The sequence below is a fragment of the Cibotium barometz genome, chromosome 10 (genome assembly GCF_041138505.1).
Source record: "Cibotium barometz isolate CiBa-2024 chromosome 10, ASM4113850v1, whole genome shotgun sequence".
Classification (NCBI taxonomy): Eukaryota; Viridiplantae; Streptophyta; class Polypodiopsida; order Cyatheales; family Cibotiaceae; genus Cibotium; species Cibotium barometz.
The window spans coordinates 57438456-57465015 of NC_141055.1; the positions used below are offsets into that span (position 1 = coordinate 57438456).

The 26560-nt window shown below is 40.1% G+C and overlaps 1 long non-coding RNA gene across 1 annotated transcript; it reads right to left on the reverse strand.

Annotated features, from left to right (window-relative positions):
- Positions 1-22399: 22399 nt before the first annotated feature.
- On the reverse strand, positions 22400-24122 carry LOC147635093 (uncharacterized). Its single transcript, XR_015266740.1, has 2 exons — positions 23790-24122; positions 22400-23606 (listed from the first exon to the last, which is right to left on the reverse strand). It is a non-coding gene; the product is annotated as an uncharacterized LOC147635093 (long non-coding RNA).
- Positions 24123-26560: the final 2438 nt, after the last annotated feature.

Genomic DNA, 26560 nt, shown 5'->3' on the forward strand with positions numbered 1-26560 from the left:
TTTGGTTAGTGAAGACCTTGACTATGTTAAAATAAAATATCCTAAAGGAATCACCTATGTCTACTAGGCGAGGGAAGTTTCTTTGGGTTCGGATTTTGGAAGAACCGAGGGATTAGTCTCTCGTCTGGATATCCGTGGGCGAGGCCCCGAGTGAGAGGCTCAGCCCTGCGCAAGAAGTGCTACTTCCGCTGCTAGTAGCAGTAGCCCAGAATTCATTGGGCGGAAGGGGTAGGGATTTTAGCTGGTATCCGAGCGAATTGGCTAAAGTGGATCAACCGAGAAGCAAGAAATTTTTAAACATTATGAAGTACCAAGAAAAGATTGTAATTGTGTGATGAAATTCATACAATTTGATATTCAGAATGAAGATTCATAAATTGGAAATTGGGTCTTTAGATGGAAGTACCGCAATGGTGTGGAATCCCTGACTTGCTTGAGGCCTAGATATGATGGTATTTACCTTATAGCTCCAAGGACCGTGACTACCCGTATATACCATGGGTATATCTGCAGCTCTTTATTGACAATATATATGAGTAAATCTAAGACCTTGAAGTTATAAGCAAAAATGCTATCCAGAGGATGAATTGGAATGCTGGTTGATATGATTTTAGAATTCTGGTTGAGAATTGATGAGTTGATTTGGATTCTGATTGAAAGATGATGATTCTTAAATTCTGGTTGAAAGAAGATAAGTTGAACAAAGCCACAATGAGGATGAATGGGACGAATCCTAGTGATGATGTTAGTAACTGGAATGACGATTATGACTTCAGTAAATTGTGCTGACAGATTGCTGATGTTAACCTTTGACCCAGTGGATCTAATTAAGGAATGACAAATTGAGAACTTACATAACTGAAATTTCCGTGGAGAATGTTAAGATGGACTTTCCGGTGTGATAGACCATTATTGTGTTAAGGATATGAATGATATGTTCTGAATGAATTATTCTCTGATAATGAGTTCTGTATGTTCTTCTTGTAGAAGGGATCTTTATCCAAGGATTGTGCGTGGGTTGATCAAACTATAAGGAAACCCAGAATCAGTTGGATCTTAAGGTGAAAGAGTTTATCCTCTAGTAGCTGCGAGATGAGAACACCTCGTGTTTTTTAAGTGGGGTAGGATGTAAGATTCCTCCCTCCACCTTTTAAGGTGTAATAGTGTAAGAACCTCCCCTTGTGTTCTTGAAATTATTCCCCTCTCTAAAATAGAAGAAAGATCTTGCTTTACCTTGTTTTGGCCTAGAGAGAGAGAATGTCTAGAGAGAGATAATCTAAAATTGAGATATCTTTGGATATACAAATCCTCCTAGTGTCTAAAATGGATTCCCCTGAAACAAAAGTTCAAAATAAACTTTCCAATGTGCATTAGGAATTAATTGAAAATGGTATAAGGGACCTTAGCCTAAAGGTCTACATTTTTAGAAATTTTTGGATTATGGTCCAATTAAGGTTCCAATGGGCCAATTGGATTAATCCAAGTGTTGGGATGAGATAAATCCTAAAGAATAAAAGAAAATACCCAAAAATGAGTAAATGCTCACATAAGATGAAGAGTTGACTGAGTACAAGGTTTATTAGTTAAAAATTATGAGATATTACTAAACAAATGAGATATTTTGGAATAATGATGCATTTTTGACACCTTGGTAAGGAAAGGGGGACTCTTGAGGTAGGTTCCTCTTTCACATGTGTGGAAGGGTTTTTAATTCAAAAAAATTGTGATATTTTTCTCTCCTCTCTCCTGGATCAAACCAAATAAAAAAGGGAGCCAAATTGGTCCAAATCTTGTCCAAATTGAGTCAAGCAGAACCTGGAAATTTTTAGAACCCAATTGGACTTGGTTAGTGGCCTCCCTCACCTATTAATAGACCCTCACTCTTTTGTAATGGGATATTGGAGCTATACTATGCCAGTATTATATTAAAATAATCATATTTTCTATTATCCTTTAAATTTTACTCTCTCTTGGGAGCTTGGAGCTCTCTCTCTCTACAAGAACTCTTGTAGTTGCTCTTCTCCTCTTGGTGGACCAATTGATTGGTCGCGGGCTTCACTGCTGCAATTAGAGAATCAAGCCAAACTTGGAGGTAAAATCAAATTTTATGGTTTTTTCCCATTTATCTCAATGACTTTCTTCTTCTCAACCCCTCTCAAGCTTGAGAAGCTTTCTAAATAATTGTTTTAATTCAAATCAAGCTTTTCCTTAAAGTCTTAATGCTTAATTAAGAGAAAGTTAATCTTTATGCTTATTTGTAATGCTTTCTTTAAGTAAATCTCTCTCTCAAAAAGAATAGCCATATTTATGGCTAAATCCCTTGAAAAAGGATGCTTCTCAATGATAGTCTCTTAATTCAAAGCTAAACTTTAGGCTTGATAAGCTAGAGATTAAGAAAATGGTATTTTTATGATTTTGTGTTAACAAAATAATGGTTATTTATTTTAGATTATTTATAAGTAGTTAAAAACTACTTTGATTGATTCTAAATGAGAATTAGATTATCCTATCAATTTGGGAAAAGAGAAAAAATGGAATGAGCTTAATCTGGTGGGATAATCATAATTAAGTTTAAGATTATGGTTAAAATTATGATTTAAATTCATAGTTTGATTTTAAGCATAAAAGAGGAACTGATAAATACTCATAATTTGAATTATGCCAAAAATTCCTCTTTTACCATTTAATTACTTGGATCTCAATTATCATGGAAATTCCTCTTTTTGCATAAAATAAATTTACCAAAAATTTCCATTTAATTACTTGGATCTCAATTATCATGGGAATTCCTCTTCTTGCATAAAATAAATTTACCAAAAATTTCTCTTTTACCATTTAATTACTTGGATCTCAAATATCATGGGAATTCCTCTTTTTGTATAAAAATAAAATTACCAAAATTTACTCTTTTCTCATAATCAATTAATTATGCATAATTACAAAAAAATTATTTCTCGTGAATATGATGAAAATCATTCTTTTTGCATAGGATGTCCAATCCTAGAATATGGTAGGAAGTCCTCTTTTAGCATTATGCATTAAAATAAGATATGTATTATTTTCTAAAAGTTTTACCATAGCTTCGCTCTCTGCTATTACTGATAATTCTCAATTTTTCTTAAAAGAGTAAAAGCTTGTAATGAAAATATGATAGTAGATAGTGAAATTTTGAGCATTATTAATTTTAGTGGAAAATATGGGTAGAATTGATTTTTGTAAATCCCATGAATCTTTTACTCAAAAAGAAAAATATTGAATATATTTCACTTGAGAAATTTGAGAAAGAATATGAAAATATTCATCGAGAAAAAGTACCTATAACTAGGCCAAGCAATTGGTAGAAACTTAGAAAAGTCCCATCGGTATCGAAAGTAGAAAACGGTACTAAATGTGAATGCAATGTGATAAGATGTGAATGCGATGTGAATGCGATATGAATGCAATGTGATAAGATATGAATGCGATGTGATAAGATGTGAATGCGATGTGAATAACATGTAAATGCGATGTGATAAGATGTGAGTGGATGTGATGAGATGTGATGTGATGGAAATGGATGTGGATGTGAATGTGATGGGATGTGGATGAGATGTGATGTGATGTAAATGGATGTGGATGTGGATGTGATGACATGTGGATGAGATGTGATGTGATGTAAATGGATGTGGATGTGAATGAGAATGAGATGTAATGATATGTGAAAGGATGTGATGTGATGTAAATGGATGGGAATGAGATGTGATGTGATAGATATGCATGTGAATGAATGGATAGATGTGAATGTGAATGAATGGATGGATGTGGATAGATGTGAATGTGAATGAATGGATGGATGTGGATAGATGTGCATGTGAATGAATGGATGGATGTGGATAGATGTGAATGTGAATGAATGGATGAATGTGATGAGATGTGATGAGATATGGATAGATGTGGAGGTGATGTAATGTGGATGGAATGAATGAGATGTGATGTGGATAGATGTGGATGTGATGTAATGTGGATGGAATGAATGTGATGTGATATGGATGAAATGAATGTGATGTGATAAGGATAGATGTGGATGGAATGTATGTGATGTGATGTGGATGCAATGAAAGTTATGGATGTGATGGATGTGAATGGGTGTGATGAGATGAGAATGGGTGTGATGAGATGTGAGTGGATATGATGAGATGTGGATGGATGGGATGAAATGTGAATGGATGTGAATGTGATGTGATGTGATGATATCTAAATGGATGCGATGAGATGTGAATGGATGTGAATGTGATGTGATGATATCTGAATGGATGTGACATGATGTGAATATGATATGATGAGATGTAAATGGATGTGAATATGATGTGATGAGACGTGAATGGATGAGATGTGATGTGAACCGATGTGATGAGATCTGATGTGAATCGGGGTAGATGTGAATGGATGAGATGTGATGTGAATGGATATAATGTGGATCTAGGTAGATGTGAATGGATGTGATGTGATGTGAATAGATATGATATGGATCTGGGTAGATGTGAATGTGATGTGATGTGAATATGATATGATGAGATGTAAATGGATGTGAATGTGATGTGAATGTATGAGATGTGATGTGGATGGATGTGATGTGATGAGATGTGGATCTGAATGAATATGAATGGATGTGATGTAATGTGAATGGATGGATGAGATTGATGTAAGGTGGTGGATGAATGGATGAGATTGATGTAAGGTGGTGGATGAATGCGATGTGATATGGATCTAGGTGGATGTGAATGGATGAGATGTGATGTGAATGGATGTGATGTGATGTGAATCGAGGTAGATGTGAAAGGATGAGATGTGATGTGAATGGATGTGATGTGATGTGGATATGGGTAGATGTGAATGGATGAGATGTGATGAGGATACATGTGGATAGATGTGATGAGACGTAATATGCTGTGATTGGATGAGAATGGATGAAGACGATGGGAATACATATGATTGGATGTGGAATAAGCAATGTGAATTGATGTAGAAGAATGTGGAATAGCGAGAAATGATGTGGAACAATGTGGAAAGATGAGAGTTCGTAAAGAAATTGTATTTATGAAACCTATTTTTAAATGATTGTTTTATGTCAAGAATGCTCGGGAAGCATTTTGACCATCTTGTGATTGAGACCGTTGAGACCTAAGTGATAAAGTTGCAAGAGATGATGACGGAGAGTCAATGAAGGACGTCTCAAGTAGTAAGGTCGGCCAAGGTCTTGACCAACACCGGTTTGATTTAAATGGTGAGCTTCTGGTACGGTGGATGAGGGACCAAGGAAACGGTCTATGAGTGAAGCGATAGGTGACCTACGAAGGAGCCTAGAGGGTGCTGACCATACAGTGCTCAGGCTCTAGGTCGCTGAAGATACCCACACGTGCATTGGGGAAGAAAATTGGAACAAGGAGTTAGACTTGTTTTCTGAACTCCGGCATGGATCTGGTTAATTGTCCTTGCTGGTCCTCAATGGATGAGTCCATGGCTCTTTTATATGCATCTGTTGGTTGATCTTGCTGATCTTCAATGGAGTGGATTTTCTTATGTGATCATATTGCCGGGTACTATGAGCTATGAACTATTCAAAAGGCCCCTGAGTGAACAGGTGGTGAGCGTTCTAGTTGCCAATGATGCCATAGGTACACCAATGAAGGAATGATTGGAAATTAGAATTCAAGCTGGATATTTTGGAGGATTATGATCAGTGATACTATGGTTTCATTAAAAGATTGTTTTAAAGATAGCTGAATCTGTGAAACAGGAAATTTCATATTGGGTGTGTAAGTGGTGTGACTATCTTGAAGTTTCCTTGAAGCACCGGTAAGGGGGCCTGGGAACATGTGAATGGGTGTGATGGATGTGAATGGGTGTGATGAGATGTGAATGGGGGGGATGAGATATGAATGGATGTGATGAGATGTGAATGGGGGGGATGAGATATGAATGGATGTGACGAGATGTGAGTGGATGTGATGAGATGTGAATGGATACACTGAGATGTGAATGGATGTGATGATATCTGAATGGATGCGATGAGATGTGAATTGATGTGAATGTGATGCTATGATATTTGAATGGATGTGATGTGATGTGAATATGATATGATGAGATGTAAATGGATGTGAATATGATGTGATGAGACGTGAATGGATAAGATGTGATGTGAACTAATGTGATGAGATGTGATGTGAATCGGGGTAGATGTGAATGGATGAGATGTGATGTGATGTGAATCGGGGTAGATGTGAATGGATGAGATGTGATGTGAATGGATGTAATGTGGATCTAGGTAGATGTGAATGGATGTGATATGGATCTGGGTAGATGTGAATGAATGTGATGTGATGTGAATATGATATGATGAGATGTAAATGGATGTGAATGTGATGTGATGAGATGTGATGTGGATGGATGTGATGTGGATCTGAATGAATATGAATGGAGGTGATGTAATGTGAATGGATGGATGAGATGTAAGGTGGATGAATGTGATGTGATGTGGATCTAGGTAGATGTGAATGGATGTGATTTGAATCGGGGTAGATGTGAAAGGATGAGATGTGATGTCAATGGATGTGATGTGATGTGATGTGGATATGGGTAGATGTGAATGGATGAGATGTGATGAGGATAGATGTGGATAGACGTAATATGCTGTGATTACATGAGAATGGATGAAGACGATGGGAATACATATGACTAGATGTGGAATAAGCAATGTGAATTGATGTAGAAGAATGTGGAATAACGAGAAATGATGTGGAACAATGTGGAGAGATGAGAGTTCGTTAGAAACTGTATTTATGAAACCTGTTTTTAAATGACTATTTTATGTCAAGAATGCTAGGGAAGCATTTTGAACATCTTGTGATTGAGATCGTGGAGACCTACGTTATAAAGTTGCAACAGCTGACGGAGAGTCAATGGAGGACGTCTTGCGTAATAAGGTCGGTCGAGGTCTTGACCAGCCTCGGTTCGATTTAAATGGTGAGCTTCTGGTACGGTGGATGAGGGATCAAGGAGGCGGCCTATGAGTGAAGCGCTAGGTGACTTGCGAAGGAGCCTAGAGGGTGCTAATCATACGGTGCTCAGGCTTTGGGTCGCCAAAGATACCCACGCATGCGTCGGGGAAGAAAATTGGAACAAGGAGTTAGAGTTGTTTTCTGAACTCGGGCATGGATTTGGTTGATTGTCCTTGCTAATCCTGCAAACAACGGATGAGTCCATGGCTCTTTTATATGGATCTGTTGGGGTTGATCTTGCTGATCTCCAACGGAGAGTCCATTTGGATTTTCTTATGTGATCATATTGCCGGGTACTATGAGCTAGGAACTATTGAAAAGGCCCCTTAGTGAGAACAGGTGGTGAGCATTCTGGTGGCCAGTGATGCCATAGGTACACCGATGAAGGAATGATTGGAAATTAGAATTCAAGCTAGATATTTTGGAGGATTATGATCAGTGATATATGGTTTCATTAAAAGATTGTTTTAAAGACAGCTTAATCTGTGAAACAGGCAATTTCATATTAGGGTGCAAGTGGTGTGACTATCTTGAAGTTTGCTTGAAGCACCGGGTAGGGGTCCTGGGAACTCTTTTCCCTGATGCCCGGGGTAAAACATAACCAAATTTCTAAATGGATCCTATCACTATAGTGGTTGGGCGGTTGGCTAACCCATGGGATGGGGTTAGGTTGGAGTGATGGATCCCTAAAATGAGACTCAATGTTGTTATGTTACGATAGATGAAGTAAATCCCGGATAGTCCTTGTTCTATGGAAAAGAATCAACGCCTGTGCCTCTTCACGAGGAAATTATGGGTTCGGTCGGATCAGTTTGGTTAGTGCAGACCTTGACTACGCTAGAATAAAATATCCTAGAGGAATCGCCTATGTCTGTTGGGGGCAAGGGAAGTTTTTCTGGGTTCGGTTTTGGAAGAATCGAGGGATTAGTCTCTTGTTCGGATATTCATGGGCAAGTCCCCGAGTGAGAGGCTCAGCCTTGCGTAAGAAGTGCTACTTTCACTGCTAGCATCCCAAAATTCGTTGCGTTGAGGGGTAGGGATCTTTTAGCTGGTAGTATCATAGCGAATTGGCTAAAGTGGATCAACCGAGAAGCAAGCAATGTTAAAAAGTTATGAAGTACCAGGAAAAGATTGTAATTGTGTGATGAAATTCATACAGTTTGATATTTAGAGTGAAGATTAATAAATTGGAAATTGGCACTTCGGATGGAAGTGCCACAATTGTGTGGAATCCCTAACTTGCTTGAGGCCTAGATATGATGGTATTTACCTTATAGCTCCAAGGACCATGACTACCCGTATATACCGTGGGTATATCTGCAGCTCTTTACTGACAATATATATGAGTAAATCTAAGACCTTGAAGTTATAAGCAAAAATGCTATCCAGAGGATGAATTGGAATGCTGGTTGATATGATTTTAGAATTCTGGTTGAGAATTGATGAGTTGATTTGGATTCCGATTGAAAGATGATGATTCCTGAATTCTGGTTGAAAGAAGATAAGTTGAACAAAGCCACAATGAGGATGAATGGGACGAATCCTAGTGATGATGTTAGTAACTGGAAGGACGATTATGACTTCAACAAATCACTATGAGATTAGTGGATTGTGCTGACAAATTGCTGCTATTAACCTTTGACCCAGTGGATCTAATTAAGGAATGACAAATTGAGAACTTACATAACTGAAATTTCCGTGGAGAATGTTAAGATGGAATTTTCGGTCTGATGGACCATTATTGTGTTAGGGATATGAATGATATGTTCTGAATGAATTATTCTCTGATAATGAGTTCTGTATGTTCTTCTTGTAGAAGAGATCTTTATCCCAGGATTCTGTGTGGGTTGACTAGACTATAAGGAACCCCAGAATCAATTGGATCTTAAGGTGAAAGAGTTTATCCTCCAGCTGCGAGATGAGGACATCTCACATTTTTTAAGTGGGGTAGGATGTAAGATTCCTCCCTCAACCTTTTGAGGTGTAACGGTGTAAGAACGTCCCCTTCTGTTCTTGAAATTATTCCCCTCTGAAATAGAAGAAAGATCTTGTTTTACCCTGTTTTGGCCTAGAGAGAGATAATCCAAAACTGAGATATCTTTGGATATAAAAATCCTCCTAGTGTCTAAAATGGATTCTCCTAAAACAGAAGTTCAAAATGAACTTTCCAATGTGCATTAGGAATTAATTGAAAATGGTATAAGAGACCTTAGCCTAAAGGTCTACATTTTTAGAAATTTTTGGATTATGGTCCAATTAAGGTTCCAATGGGCCAATTGGATTAATCCAAGTGTTGGGATGAGATAAATCCTAAAGAATAAAAGAAAATACCCAAAAATGAGTAAATGCTCACATAAGATAAAGAGTTGACTGAGTACAAGGTTTATTAGTTAAAAATTATGAGATATTACTAAAAAAATGAGACATTTTGGAATAATGATACATTTTTTGCCTTGGTAAGGAAAGGGGGACTCTTGAGGTAGGCGCCTATTTCACATGTGTGGAAGGGTTTTTAATTCAAAAAATATATGATATTTTTATCTCTCCTCTCTCTTGGATCAAACCAAATAAAAAAAAGTAGCAAAACTGGTCCAAATCTTGTCCAAATTGAGTCAAACTGAACCAGGAAATTTCTAGAATCCAGCTGGACTTGGTTAGTGGCCTCCCTCACTTATAAATAGACCCTCAGTCTTTTGTAATGGGATATTGGAGCTATACTATGTCAGTATTATATTAAAATAATCATATTTTCTATTATCCTTTAGATTTTCCTCTCTCTTGGGAGCTTGGAGCTCTCTCTCTACAAGAAGTGTTGTAGTTGCTCTTCTCCTCTTGGTGGACCAAATGATTGGTCGCGGGCTTCACTGCAATTAGAGAATCAAGCCAAACTTGGAGGCAAAATCAAATTTTATGGTTTTTTTCCATTTATCTCAATGACTTTCTTCTTCTCAACCCCTCTCAAGCTTGAGAAGCTTTCTAAATAATTGTTTTAATTCAAATCGAGCTTTCCCTTAAAGTCTTAATGCTTAATCAAGAGAAATTTAATCTTTATGCTTTTTTGTAATGCTTTCTTTAAGTAAATCTCTCTCTCTACAAGAATAGCCATCCTTATGACTAAATCCCTTGAAAAAGGATGCTTCTCAATGATAGTCTCTTAATTCAAAGCTAAACTCTAGGCTTGATAAGCTAGAGATTAAGAAAATGGTATTTTTATGATTTTGTGTTAACAAAATAATGGTTATTTATTTTAGATTATTTATAAGTAGTTAAGAGCTACTTTGATTGATTCTAAATGAGAAATAGATTATCCTATCAATTTGGAAAAAGAGGAATAATGGAATGAGCTTAATCTAGTGGGATAATCATAATTAAGTTTATGATTATGGTTAAAATTATGATTCAAATTCATAGTTTGATTTTAAGCATAAAAGAGAAACCACTATCATATTTTCATTACAAGCTTTTACTCTTTTAAGAAAAAATGAGAATTATCAGTAATAATAGCGAATGGTAAAACTTTTAGAAAATAATACATATCTTTTTTTTATGCATAATGCTAAAAAAGGACTTCCTACCATATTCTAGGATTGGACATCCTATGCAAAAAGAATGATTTTCATCATATTCATGAGAAATAATTTTTTTGTAATTATGCATAATTAATTGATTATGAGAAAGGAGTAAATTTTGGTAATTTTATTTTTATACAAAAAGAGGAATTCCCATGATATTTGAGATCCAAGTAATTAAATGGTAAAAGAGGAATTTTTGGTAAATTTATTTTATGCAAAAAGAGGAATTCTCACGATAATTGAGATCCAAGTAATTAAATGGTAGACAAGGATTTTTTGGTAAATTTATTTTTATACAAAAAGAGGAATTCCCATGATATTTGAGATCCAAGTAATTAAATGGTAAAAGAGGAATTTTTGGTAAATTTATTCTATGCAAAAAGAGGAATTCCTATGATAATTGAGATCCAAGTAATTAAATGGTAAAAGAGGAATTTTCTGTGAATTCATTTTATGTAAAAAGAGGAATTCCCATGATAATTGAGATCCAAGTAATTAAATGGTAAAAGAGAAATTTTTGGTATAATTCAAATTATGATTATTTATCAAAAGTGAAATTTTGAGCATTATTAATTTTAGTGGAAAATATGGATAGAATTGATTTTTGTAAATCCCATGAATCCTTTACTCAAAAAGAAGAATATTGAATATATTTCACTTAAGAAATTTGAGAAAGAATATGAAAATATCCATCAAGAAAAAGTACCTTTAACTACACCAAGCAATTGGCAGAAACTTAGAAAAGTCCCATTGGTATTGAACGTAGAAAACGGTACTAAATGTGAATGCGATGTGAATGCGATGTGAATGCGATGTGATAATATATGAATGCGATGTGATAAGATGTGAGTGGATGTGATGAGATGTGATAAGATGTGAGTGGATGTGATGAGATGTGATGTGATGTAAATGGATGTGGATGTGAATGTGATGGAATGTGGATGAGATGTAAATGGATGTGGATGTGGATGTGATGAGATGTGGATGAGATGTGATGTGATGTAAATCGATGTGGATGTGAATGGATGGATGTGATGTGATGTAAATCGATGTGGATGTGAATGGACGAGAATGAGATGTGATGATATGTGAAAGGATGTGATGTGATGTAAATGGATGAGAATGAGATGTGATGTGATAGATATGCATGTGAATGAATGGATGGATGTGCATAGATGTGAATGTGGATGAATGGATGGATGTGGATAGATGTCCATGTGAATGAATGGATGGATGTGAATAGATGTGCATGTGAATAAATGGATGGATGTGGATAGATGTGAATGTGAACGAATGGATGGATGTGGATGAATGTGATGAGATGTGATGAGATATGGATAGATGTGGATGGAATGAATGAGATGTGATGTGGATAGATGTGGACGTGATTTAATGTGGATGGAATGAATGTGATGTGATATGGATGGAATGAATGTGATGTGATAAGGATAGATGTGGATGGAATGTATGTGAGTGATGTGGATGCAATGAATGTGATGAATGTGAATGGGTGTGATGGATGTGAATGGGTGTGATGAGATGTGAATGGGTGTGATAAGATATGAATGGATGTGATGAGATGTGAGTGTATGTGATGAGATGTGATGTGAATAGATGTGATGTGATGTGAATGGATGTAATGTGGATCTAGGTACATGTGAATGGATGTGATATGGATCTGGGTAGATGTGAATGGATGTGATGTGATGTGAATATGATATGATGAGATGTAAATGGATGTGAATGTGTGTGATGAGATGTGAATGGATGAGATGTGATGTGGATGGATGTGATGTGATGAGATGTGGATCTGAATGAATATGAATGGATGTGATGTAATGTGAATGGATGGATGAGATGTAACGTAGATGAATTTGATGTAATGTGGATCTAGGTAGATGTGAATGGATGAGATGTGAATCGGGGTAGATGTGAAAGGATGAGATGTGATATTAATGGATGTGATGTGATGTGGATATGGGTAGGTGTGAATGGATGAGATGTGATGAGGATAGATGTGATGAGACGTAATATGATGTGATTGGATGAGAATGGATGATGAAGACGATGGGAATACATATGACTGGATAAGCAATGTGAATTGATGTAGAAGAATGTGGAATAACGAGAAATGATGTGGAACAATGTGGAAAGATGAGAGTTCGTTAGAAACTGTATTTATGACCTGTTTTTTAATGACTGTTTTATGTCAAGAATGCTGGGGAAGCATTTCGACCATCTTGTGATTGAGATCGTGTTGTTGGAGACCTAAGTGATAAAGTTGCAACAGGTGACGGAGAGTCAATGGAGGACGTCTCGGTAGTAAGGTTGGCCGAGGTCTTGACCAGCCTCGGTTTGATTTAAATGGTGAGCTTCCGGTGTACGGTGGATAAGGGACCAAGGAAGCAACCTATGAATGAAGCGCTAGGTGACCTGCGAAGGAGCCTAGAGGGTGCTGACCATACGGTACTCGGGCTCTCTGTCGCCGAAGATACCCACGCCTGCGTCGGGGAAGAAAACTGGAACAAGGAGTTAGAGTTGTTTTCTGAACTCGGGCATGGATCTGGTTGATTTTCCTTGCTGGTCCTCAACGGATGAGTCAATGGCTCTTTTATATGGATCTGTTGGTTGATCTTGCTGATCTTCAATGGAGAGTCCATCTGGATTTTCTTATGTGATCATATTGGTGGGTATTATGAGCTAGGAACTATTGAAAAGGCCCCTTAGTGAACAGGTGGTGAGCGTTCTGGTTGCCAATGATGCCATAGGTACACCAATGAAAGAATAATTGGAAATCAGAATTCAAGCTGGATATTTTGGAGGATTATGATTAGTGATACTATGGTTTCATTAAAAGATTGTTCTAAAGACACCTGAATCTGTGAAACAGGTAATTTCATATTGGGTGTGTAAGTGGTGTGACTATCTTGAAGTTTGCTTGAAGCGCCGGCTAGGGGACCTGGGAACTCTTTTCCTTGGTACCTGGGGCAAAACATAACCAAATTTCTAAATGGATCCTATCACTAGAGTGGTTGGTGGGCGGTTGGCTAACCCATGGGATTGGATGGGGTTAGGTTGGAGTGATGGATCCCTAAAATGAGACTCAATTATGTTATGTTACAATAGATGAAGTAAATCCCGGATAGTCCTTGTTCTATGGAAAAGAATCAACGGCTCTGCCTCTTGATGAGGAAAAAAGCGTTGGTCTCTATGATCCAAGTGCAAGTCTCTTCCTTGATCTGACCACATGAGATTTACAGGTTCGGTTGGATCAGTTTGGTTAGTGAAGACCTTGACTACTACGTCAGAATAAAATATCCTAGAGGAATCACCTATGTCTGCTGGGCGAGGGAAGTTTTTATGGGTTCGGTTTTGGAAGAACCGAGGGATTAGTCTCTTGTCTGGATATCCGTGGGCGAGGCCCTGAGTGAGAGGCTCTGCCATGTGCAAGAAGTGCTACTTCCGCTGTTGGTAGCACCCCAGAATTCGTTGCACGGAGGGGGCAGGGATCTTTCAGTTAGGCGGCTACAAAGTTTTTCCATAATAAGGTGGTTAACCACATGAATGCTCTAACCAAGGGGGGTCTATGATAGTTTTTTTTTCGTTCAAGTAGAAGGCATCAGTGTGTGCGTTCAACATACTCGACTTGGATGGCAATAAGGCATGGAATATAAGGTTTTTGGACTTGTGTGATGCATGGATGGAGCCACTCCAGCTGTGGACAAGCATCAAGGTGTAGCCAAGGCATCTCCTATGGGCTAGCCAAAGTGTGGAAGTAATGGCTGGGCATTTTTGTGCGTGTGAACACCTGTTATGTGGAACCAAAGCATTTAAGGTTTTTTTAAGGAGAAGCTTGTGGGTGTAAGCCTTACAATGCCTAATTGCACGAAGTGAGATGGCTTGGGTTTTGTCCAGAGCAGAGGGTGCAAAAGAAAGCAGAGGATCTTTTAGGATGTTGAGGTGCCCTAGGATCTCTGGGAACGTAGATCTGTTAGAACCTGAATCAATCGAGTGCTCTGCTTAATTATTCCGTTTTGGTGATTGAAGATAGAGACCTGCGAAAACTGGCTGTAGATTCCATTGATGTTTGTAGTTGTGAAGAAGAAAACACAAGTTTTGAAGAGTTATTTCTGGGATATACTTGTGGAAGATCCCTATGTCGTTTGGTGCACTTTTGGTGCTTCTTCTCTTTTGTTTGACCCATATCTTAGGGTTGTTGAGATTGTCTTGATTTCATCTATATGTAAAAGGCTTGAGTGTGAGTTTTAATCTTATGAATTGAATTGATGAGTTTTTTATGCTCCAACGTTATATTTGTGTTGTTTTGATGGAATTTGTTGAGAGGAATCAGTTGTGAGTGAAAGTCTCTCTTAGTACAGAATCAGAACTAAGTCAGATAGCTTTGATTTTGAGTCAGTAATGTCTGCCTGGGTCAGCTGGAGTTAGCTATGTATCTGGGTTAATCAGCTGATCTGTAGAAGAGTAGAACTTCTTTTGTTGGATTTAAGGGAAGCCTCTGAAGTCTAGCTTGAGAATCAGAGGACTATCATAAGTCATTTTCAAATAAGTTTGTGGACTAGATAGTGGTCCAGGTGTCAAGTGAGGGTTGATTCAGGTGACAAGGGAGTCAGATAAAGTCAGCTGTGCATCAAGAGAGATCAATTGGAGGTGTAGAGGGTAGATATGATCCTTCTAGGTTGAAGGGAAGTGGTTCTGGGTTTGGTATATGATAGTTAGAGGACTATTGGCACATTAGTCAATCACATTGTATTGTGGAGTGTAAGTGTTTCAGAGTCACTAGACAATCAACTGCTGTCAATGTTGAGTCTATTGTGTTGAATCTTGTGGGATATGAGGTATTTGAGGGTGTGGAAGTATACAAGGACATTGGAGTGGAGAGATCTGATTCAGCTGAGTCATCGAAATTAGTTGGGTCAGATTTGAGTCAGCAAGAAGTCCACATAGGAGTGCTGATAGGTTCAAAGAGGTTATGAGGCAAGGCATTTGACGGAGTCAATCACATTGTATTGTGGAGTGTAAGTGTTCCAGAGTCACTAGACAGTCAACTGTTGTCAATGTTGAGTCTATTATGTTGAATCTTGTGGGATATGAGGTATTTGAGGGGGTGGAAGTATACAAGGACATTGGAGTGGAGAGATCTGATTCAGCTGAGTCATCAAAATTAGTCGGGTTAGATTTGAGTCAGCAAGAAGTCCACATAGGAGTGCTGATAGGTTCAAAGAGGTTATGAGGCAAGGCATTTGATGGTTGCTGATGTTGGAGGAAATTTTGGGATCCTGGAGGACATGTTGGAGGAAATTTTGGGAGTCTATTATGTTGAATCTTGTGGGATATGAGGTATTTGAGGGTGTGGAAGTATACAAGGACATTGGAGTGGAGAGATCTGATTCAATTGAGTCATCGAAATTAGTCGGGTCAGATTTGAGTCAGCACAAGAAGTCCCAATAGGAGTGCTGATAGTTTCAAAGAGGTTTAAAGAGGTTATGAGGCAAGGCATTTGATGGTTGCTGATGTTGGAGGAAATTTTGGGAGCCTGGATGACATGTATCTGACAACAGGAATCTTATTCACGTTACAGTCAACAAAACTAATCAGCTGGGTGTTAAACCTAACATACTACCTTGCACCACACAAGGGAGAGAGAAGAGAAGAGAGACAACATGCAAGGGTTGAGTCCAGAGAGTTGCACTTAGCCAACCCTAATGAGGGTTAGCTCCTCGATGTGAAGCCACTAGGATCTCACTCCACCTCTCATTGTGTCACCCAAGTAGAGATTCAATGGCTAGGTGGAGATTAAGAAGGCAGGAGCTATGGAAAGCTCAACCTTCACCTCATGCCATATGCATGCAAGATGGACTTGGTAGAGATCAAAGAGAGGGGAGAGAAGCTAGATCATCACCATCCCTACAAGAAAACACCAATAATCAAGCATGAAAGCAAGGAAACACAAGCAAGCATACATCCACAAGCTCAAAAGAGAGAGAGAGAAGAGGCAAAACTCAAATGAGACTAATGGCATTGTCCTTGTTTATATTTCATAAATGTCTTATATACAAGAGCTCATAGTTTACAATGGCCGGCAGCCCAATTACAATTGGGCTGCCGGCCAATTGTATGGGGGCCCAAAACTAGTCTTCCTAGCTTTATGTACAACTATTCCTCATGACCGGAATTACACGTCGTAAGCTTGGTCATCCCATGTCTCTTTTACACATTAAGCACTTTTGTGCGGTTACAAAAGACGAATACAATAAGCGTAGCCATGCTTGAAAAGTAATGTCAACTAGAGTGGTTAATATACCCCCCTTCCTAATTCAAGTCCATCCTCGGAGCTAGCCGGAGCTATCTGTAGTAGATCGAATATGTTTGGATAAAGTCGCAGTGTGAGGTTAGAAGAGGGGGGGCTTGATGGAAGGGTCTGTAGCTAGTCCAAAATGTCATCTTCATAATATCTTCAAAAGTCTACAGTCTCTAGGCGATAGTCTCTAGGCAGGCATCCACATTATGCGCTCATAATATCCAAAAATCTTCTTGAGCATTGGCCCTTTGTTGATATGGCCAAGCCCTGCGTGCCTTCATGGTGGTAATGGTCCCAATCTAGAAAGGAATCTATCATTGTGTCTTCAATACATGGCTGCTGCACCGTCAGAGCCACGAAAAATTAAATTGTAGCTTCGGGTTTTCTTCTGCTCCTCGTAGAATAGATTCCACGCCCACCATCTTCTTATGGGTAGGTAGTCGGGGGGCTGATGGGGAGTGCTATGGGTGCCTTGTAGTAGGTGTCCCAGATGAAGGGTTTGAGTAGGAAAGGGTGCCTCCAGGCTGATTGCTCGCCCATGAGTTCAAAAGTGATGGGGTGAGCAGGCGGGTGGTCAATGGTATCCACCAATGCTCTCTAGGTGGATGCACCCACCACCATTGTTGATGTTTGGCCTCAAGGTATGGATGTAAGACAATGATTTCCATGTGGTTCGTTATGCGGGGGTGATGGGCATGGCTTCTTGGAGCTATCGACCGAGCAGGACAGCAATCGCCCTGCTCAAACTTCGTGCGGTCGATGGGGTCCCGCCAATTGAGAGGGTTAAGAGGAGGGTTGACCTCCTCACGCTCCAATGGTGGTGGTGGCAAAATCTCTCCATTTTCGAGGGTTGGGCAGGAAGGTTAATGTGTCGGTGATGAGGGTAGAGGGGTTGTCGATGTGGAGGATCCCGTAGAGAGATAGGCATCAAATAAGGGTGGGGGCTTGGTTGAGGTGGACGGGATCGCGGAATGCAGTGTGCATTCCCAAATCCAATGACAAGGAGGGTGATGAGGGTGGGGTGGGTGAGGGAAGTGGGGTAGGAAAATGAATTGGGGGAGTAGATGTTTGGGGAGGGAAGAGGGGTAGTGTGGATGCACCAGATGGGGTGGTGGTGGTTGGGTGCTGGTACTTGGGTGAGAGGAACTGGGTGGTGGAGGGGGAGGTGGGGGAGATGAGGATGGTGGGAGGTTACCGTGGTCGCCACACCGGTGTCATGGCCGTCATGGTCATCATGAGCATTTTTTGCCGAATTAGGTGGTCCATGGGATCGGAAAAATTCTTCATCATGCTGCTGCTGCCACTTCCTCAAAGGTGAATTCCATGGGGAATGCCACATGTGAGTCGTCAAACTGGCATATCCTGTGGCTTCCATGACCTCTTTTTTCTCATGACATATGTGGTATAGTACAAGGAGGCCTTCTGTTAATTAAGGGGGAAGGGCATGAGTGTGGAGGGAGTAGTAGGCTTTATTGAACGACGTGCCATCCCCTACCATGTAGATGTTGCAAGGCATCGATCTTCCTTTGGGAGGGGTAGGGATATAGACACAAACCTTCTGCAAGACGAAGAGGTCAATAATATCAGCTAGGTCAGATGGAAAGCTGAAGTGAAGGAGGTGACCCTAACTAACCAATATGGCTTGGAGAGGGTGGACAGGCAATGCATAGAAGTTGTGGGGGTGGGTAAATGATATGAGGCCCTGGGTGGAAGTAAAAGTGGGGGATGAGGGCGATGCTGGTGATAGGAGCTTAGTGAGGAGATAGGTGTAGGTGTGGCCAGAGAGTGGCTCATCCAAAAAGATGTGTTGGAGTAGGCTGAGTTGATGCTCCTGTAATGGAGGTCGATGAGCTCGAAGGGGTTCTGTGGGGGAAGGATGATAAGGAGCTTAGTGAGGAGTGTAGGTGTGGCAGGACAGTGGCTCATCCAAAAAGACATTGTGCTGGATTAGGTTGAGCGTGACGCTCCTGTAATGGAGGTTGATGAGCTAGAAGGTGTTCTGTGGGGGAAGGGTGAGTACTAGAAGCTCTGTTGTTGTATCCATAAGGGCGTCTACTTTCTGATCTGTGGCGTTGGAGCCTAGGGAGTAGGTGGCGGCTATGTAGCTCTAGCTTCGGCTTCTCCGAGGTGTTCCTCCATCTTGTGGGTGGTATCCTCCGAGACCTCCTTGTATCTTTGTCAAAATCCAACTTTGTCTATGCAAGGGTCTCCTGCGTAGCTTGTGCTCTATATTGGGAGTTGTCAGGGGCAAGGGTCTCTACTCCAGAGAGTTTGTGGTGGGACCTCTGAGCAGCTTTGTGGGCTTGTTGGAGCTATTGTTGCAATTTAATAATCTTGGCTATGGCTTGCTTGAGCTGCTGCTCCTTCTCATTGATCTTATTTTGCAGCTAGAGGTTATGCAGATTGACCTGGTAGAGATTTTCGTAGTCTTGCCTCTCCTGTGCTTTTTCCAGCAACATCTCTTGTTGTGAAACTGCATCCACCTCTTGTTGACAGTAGATACAATCTATCATTTGAGTGATCAACTCCCTGGCCATGTGTGAAAAGGCTAGTGCAAAATTGGACACATCACCATGGGTTGCATGCAGGCTCTTTGCGTATACTTGGCTGGATTTGAAACTGCCTAACCGTGCCAATAGAGGGTATCTAGTGTGTTTTGATGAGATATATGAAGGGAGGAGGGTCCAACCTCAATGAAATGAGGGGGGAAATCTGTAAAGTGCTCTGGGGGCACTGTTAAGAAAAGGTTCTGTTGAAAAAAATCCTATTTTTGCTTCTCCTTCTCCTCGGCCTGTCTTCTTGCTTCCTCAGCTGTCAGTTCATATTGTGTAGGCCCTGGGTGGACTGAGCGGTGGGGGTACCTGATCCTTGTCCTTAGGATCGAGGTGGTGGTGCTTTGCGGGTAGTGACTTTGGAGAGGACTATGGCAGGGGCATAGAAATCAGCATCGCGTCTAGGCCGCTCACCTGGATAGTGTGAGGTAACTCCTCCCACCCAGCCGCCATGATAAAGGCCATGGCACTTCTTTTTGTGGTTTGGTATGGCCGTGGCAAGCTGATTAAAAGTTGGAATGACCGTGTGGCAGTTTCAATGAAAGTTGGTGTGCCTGGGGCATATTCGGAACGGCTTGGGCAAATTTGAAGTTTTACTTGGTGCAGCCGTGGCAAATTGAGAACATGAATGGTACGGCCATGTCATATTTGGTACAGCCGTGGCACTTCTCTCTCTCTTCACTTCCTGCTTCTGTCTTTTTTTTTTTGGCACCCTGAATCAGGTTTTGTACCCATGGGCTATGCTACTAGCACCCCGTTGCGAGTTTTGTACTGACAGCATGCCCTATTTGCCAAAGTTAGGAGTCGGTTCAATCTTGGTGATGGAAAGGTGGGGAAGTCCAATTTATGGGGGGGTACAGAGACTAATGATAAGGGAGTACCTCAAACTGAAGAGGGTGACAATGGCTTTGGAGTACTCCGAGGTAGCCTTACCATAATAGGGGGAGGAGTTGCTGACGTTGAGGGTATATCATGGGTAGGGTCTATTGGCGGTATCATGGGTAAGGTCTATCGGCAGCAGAATGGGGGTTAGAGTGTCTTTGTGAAGCTTCTGCTTTCCTTTGTCAATGGTCATTGTTTAGTCTTTATGGCGGAGGCCACCTTGGGTTCCAAAAATGTCAATTTTCCTCATAGAAGTTTTGGGCTTGTAGTAGAGGTTTGGGGATCCACCGGAAGGTTGTTTTAGGCACGGTGGAGGGTTGGAGATTGAGGATGGGGATGCCGTGGGGAGAACAACACCTATCCTGTATCCTCTAGGCTTGTGGTTCGGCGAATTGGTTTCCTACAAGGTAGACGAGGAGCTCTGGATGCTAGTGGATGAAGGTGAGAGTTTGATCGTTGGGGGATCCACAATGTAGATGTTCCCTCATAAAAACCCTTTGTGCAGTTAGGAGCTTCTTAGGCACCCAAGTCGGTGAAGGCGTGCTTGTGCATATGTTAGTATGGTTAGGAGTATTAGTATGGTTAGTTTTCGGTAGGGCAGCAGTTTGTGTGATTGTGGACATGTCGAAGTGGGCTGCTGTTGGGTGTGGTGGTGGGGGGGCAAGGGTGTGAGAGGCAATGATGTGGTTGGAAGTTTGAGCGGCCTCTTCTTGAGTGGGATGGATTTGTGGGGGTGTGAAGGTGGAATGATGGTGGGGGGTGTAGGAGGGACGACTTCTTGGAATTTAGGGCATGCATATGGTTGCCAAGAACATGTACCCTTTTTCTACTATATGAATATACCAAAAGTTTCCTAAACCATTCTCTTTTCTACGTCTAATTGTATTTCCATGCTTTCCTTACCTTACGCTTGTTGATAGCATGTATGTAGGATGAAGGGGAAGAAGAAGAGAAGGATCCAGATTATCAGTGTGAAGCAAGTGAAGAGGACGAGGAATTGGATGAGGAAGATCACTCGGAATCTGCTGATCACGAGGAAGTGGATGATGAAGATCACTCGCAATCACTCGCAATCTGCTGAGGATTCTAGTTAGACACCCACCTCTTCATACCTCTTTTGTAAAAACTTTATGTATATATGGCCAAAGGCCCAACAATTTCTAAAATATAATAACCTTTTGGGCTCAATTGCATTCTCCACAATGTATGTGTTTCTTGTATATGTTTTTGTGTTTTGTATTTATGTATTCTCCACTTCATTATCACTTTGTGAGGGAGAAGGTTCTAGTAGCAAGAGATGTAGATCTGGTATATGTCAGCATAGAGGATCAGGTGGCTCATATCTTCACGAAGGCATTGGGCGCAGAGAAGCTCCACAGGTTTAGGAGCTTACTTGGAGTGCAGTGTGTGGAGTTTAGCTCGAGGGGGAGTGTTGAGACATTGAGCTCAACTAGTGATACGACGAACATTGATGACCCGCATGGGTGATAGCTTCCGCATCTACACCATTGGCATGGCTGGTGAGATTATGGATAATATGCGGCCAATGGGATGACAGGTTGTGTGATAGCCATTTTGGATTACTAGAGACTGGCAAAGTTAAAGCGCTAGCTCATTTAGTTGGGTTCACATTATGTTGTAGTAGTTGAGTACTAATCCATATAGTGTGTACTCTTATCTTTATGTTATGTTGGTTGAGTGGAGAAGAAGAAGATAGAAGAAAATTCAGCTATCCATCTCTCTCGTGTGTCTTGCTCTCTCTTGTGTGTGTGTCTTGCTCTCTCTTGTGTGTGTGTATTTGCGTGCTAGTTTTTGAAGCTCTCCCTCTCCCCCACATTCTCTTTTTACTCGAGCAAAACAAAGAGAGAAGGATAGATTCTTGACATGCCATAATCCATGACCCTATGTATGCCTCTACTAGAGACAGAGAGAGAGAGAGGTTGGTGCATGCTGAGCAACACATAATCAAGATACCATGAAAAGAAGATTTATGCTAATTTGAAAGTGTAATTAAAAGCCTTGCAAATGGACAGGTGGTGCTCAAATATGCTATCTAATTATTTCATTGAGTGAAAAAATAGCTGGGGCACCTATGGTGGGGAACTTTATTGAGAAGTTCAATAACATGGTTTGATAACATACATGTATTGTATTCCATCAATCTCCCTTTGATAGAATTTCTCAAAAACTTTATTGAGAAGTTCAATAACATGCTTTGCTAACATACATGTATTGTACTGCATCAATATCCCTTTGGTACGACTTTAGCCAACTAACTTCATTCGAGAAACCCTAACGGGCATGCATAATAATGTCCGGCCTTGAATTAGAACCTGCGAGAAGACCAACATCCCAAACATTAGCTCCTAAGATACACCATGCATAAAAGACGGCTTACGTTGAATTTCGGGGTGCCATGATACGTGGCACCCTGCGGGTCCGGTCACCCAGTCAATGGCCGGTGACGGTTCCATCTGTACACAAATGTCCGTAACATGTTATGGATATGTGTGCATATCATGAGTGTGCGCGTGGTGCAGTGGATAGGTGCTTCGCCTCCCTTGGTAGGGAACTGGGTTCGAATCTCAACAATGCACAAACATGTGTCTATACCCCTTTTGCACCACAGTCTAGACCAAGGCGGTCACCGGTTTGGTGACCGCCCGTGCTGGGACCTACGGTGGCACCCCGAAATTTAACATAATAAAAGACAAGTTCAAAGTTTAACCAAAGAAACGCTTATTAAAAGAATATTGCCCTTTGAGTTGTGCAAAAGACTGCGCTCGAGCCGAGAGCGGCGTTCTGCATCTCTGTTTCTCAAGTACTGAAGTTTGTCTTTACATCAGACAGGTGCACGGTCTTGACAGAGGTAAGGAGTGGATTGTAGAGATTGGGATAAGGGTTGGGTGGTCAAGGAATTGATTTATGAAAGAGATCAAGGCCATGAACCCTAGTTAGTAGGCCATGAACTTCCGTCTTTGATCATCTCATGGGAGTGGGAGAGGGAGAGAGAGAGAGAGAAACTTGCCAGAGAGACTCTTTCATCTTAACAAAGAGAAAAAAATCCATTGAGAGAGGAGAAAGAGTAAAAGAGAGAGGCCCGGGTTTGTATTTGATAATACGTCTCCTTGTATCGTTCATTCCCTCTCATGTGTGAGGTAGCATTTCAAGATTCCAGCTCTGAAGCAGCTACTCGAATCTGAATCATTACCTCTGCCAAGGCCCTGCGCCTGTCTGCTTGCATCTGTTGCAAAGCAAAATAGTTCTCAACACAAAAGCAACAACATCAATAGAGAGTAAGAGAACTCGTGCATACATGCAGTTACAGGAGTCATCTCAAATTATCAAATCAGATCGAGCTGCATAATTAATTAGCGTGTGATTTTGCATAGTGCAGTGGTCAGTCTAAGCCGATCATTGATCTCACCGCAGATCGAACCAGCTACTGTCAGGAAGCTCGATCGAGGCCCAGTGGCTTTAAAATAGTCTACGATTTCTACAAAAGCAGCCTGGATCTGCATGGCGCGCCATCTCGCCATGATCTGTAGCCGATCTGGTGAGAGAAGCATATGGTGCATGACCAATCGCGAAAAAGTAAAGATGGGCAGTCTCTGCATTTGTCAGGGGGGTTGCGTGCCGGCATGGCACGGTTTCTGTGCCTCGATTGGTAAACACAGAAGCAGCGCTAGAATTTGAAGGTTGCATTACCCTTCCAAGGGGGTCAAAACCTTTAAAGAAGGGTAAACACACAATTACCTTTCAAAATTGGAAAGGGATTTAGGAAATTTAGTTATATGCCTTTCCAATCTCTTGATAAAGATAAAGAAAAGCTACTTAAAGAAAAGCCTTTCAAAAGAAAAAATAGGGGTGCCTTTCAAATTCTAGTCTTGCACGGAAGCTTAATAATTTTCGGAATCTATTTTTCAACTGTGCAAAAACTAGAACTCAGTTAATTAAAGATATAAGCAATGATCCCCATGCATTCACTAAAACTCATTCCTTACAACAATAAAGTCTACTTCAAATCTCAACTAGTTTTTCTTAATTCTCGCCAATAAAAGTACACTAGAATGCTGTTTTCTTGATTATGGCCGATGAAAATGCACTAGAATGGAATCACTCCCAAAGTCGCATCGAGATTGAGAGGTAGCCAAAACTCCATCCCACTTGTTGCCAATGGCAGCAAGTGGGTGTCTCGACAATTGGATTCGTGATAGAATCATTCCCATAAGGGTCTAAAATGGTGCAACTAAAAAATCACTCGAGTTCGAATCACTCCCAAAGTCGCATCGAGATTGAAAGGTAGCCAAAACTCCATCCCACTTGTTGCCAATGGCAGAAACTGGGTGTCTCGGCAATTGGATTCGTGATAGAATCATTCCCATAAGGGTCTAACACTAGAATGCCCTTTTTTTGAGCAATATTAGGATCCAAATCCACTAACCACACCAATGGTCCACCACCACCACCACCAAATTCCACTCAACTTTGTATCCATTAATAAACAACACATTGCTATTCTACTTTCTAGTGTACTTTATGAATTGCAATGATGCTCTCAGTACAATGTCTCTCTAGCACTTTACTATACGGTGTACCCCATGCTAACCACATCATGAAAGGTTTCATACATATATGTTTGATTCACAACCATTGATTTCTATAAGTGCCTCAAAGACGCCAAAATATGTATATGCCACAATGTGACCTTTCTTTTGCATCCCCTATGTTCTCTCCCTCCTTCATGGACACCCTTATGTGTAAAAAACTTAAGATCACTACTCGGTTGTTGCAAATTTGAGATGGCTCACAACCACCTAGGAATTTGTATTCATGGCGTCCATATCGATTCTTTTTTACCTACATTAAACCTACTTTTTGCATAATGTTCCTGGATCAAAATCCGAGAGTGATCATTTTAAATCCATTACATTATACATTTTTTATTATTTATTAGTGGATCCCTTGAGTTTTATCTTCATAATTCACAAGGGCGCTTTAACATCACATCTTAGTGCACATGATATCTGCTGAGAAAATTCCCTTCCCTTTTCCCCCTCTCCTCCCTCCCTCTTCTCTCTCATGTACCTTCATATCTTAGTGCACATGATATCTACTGAGAAAATTCCCTTCCCTTTTCCCCCTCTCCTCCCTCCCTCTTCTCTCTCATGTACCTCCTCCTTTTGGAGATATTTTACTAGTACCGTTAGCAATGTAGGTTTGCTTTTAAATGCCAAGGATAAAACATAGTTTTCTCTTTTCATTAAGGTACACACATTCTGGTACTTACACGAATCGTTATTACTACATATACTTTGCATAGTCTCTCTCAATAATGACTAGATTCTTCTTATGTGATTTAACCTTACCTTCAAGAGGGGTGAGACTAAAGTTTCACTTCTTTTAATATGTAGCACTTGTTCAATGTATATCAAAAAAATATTTTTTAAAATTTAAGCTATATCTTTATTTTAATGAAGTAAAAGCACATTGTTTGATTTTGCTCCGATATATTCAAGACAGTTTGCTTGTCTTTTTACAAAAACTCACTAGTACTCCGTACTATAAGCTAGTAGCTTGAGCATCCTAAGAGTAAGATTCCATTTTGCCTTAGGTATTCAAATTGAAAGAAACCATGTGCACAAGCAAGCAAGAATTTGTAGCTTTTTATGATGTACTATTAGGAGCCTTCAAATTCTATGTAGTCATTCTACTTGATCGAATAAATGAGTAGTGATTAATGTCATGCTATGTTATGTAACAAATACCACATAGTTGAATAATTTGCATGAGGTCTCTCACTCAAGTTGACTTATAATACAAAACTAAGGAGAAAAAATAAAGGATTGTAACTAAATGTTTCTAAATGGTAATTGACATAGCTACCCCACTACCTTTGAAACTTAAGAGAAAGAAATATCTAGGTGATTGTTTTTCAATTCTATAATGGAATTACTATAAATTTCTAAAGTTTTACTTTATGATAAATTTTAGCTAGAGAATTCCTCCATTCAATACAATAAATAATTATAGCATATGATGTCTTCTTAAAATAGTATACCTTCCTTGTTTTTTATTTTACCTCTCTTGCATATCACAAGTCTCCCTCTTCTTTTTTATTTTCCTTATAAAAGATGTGTTTTAGTTCTGTGTGATACTTTGCCTTAAATTACACAACCAATAAATTTTAGAAATTAT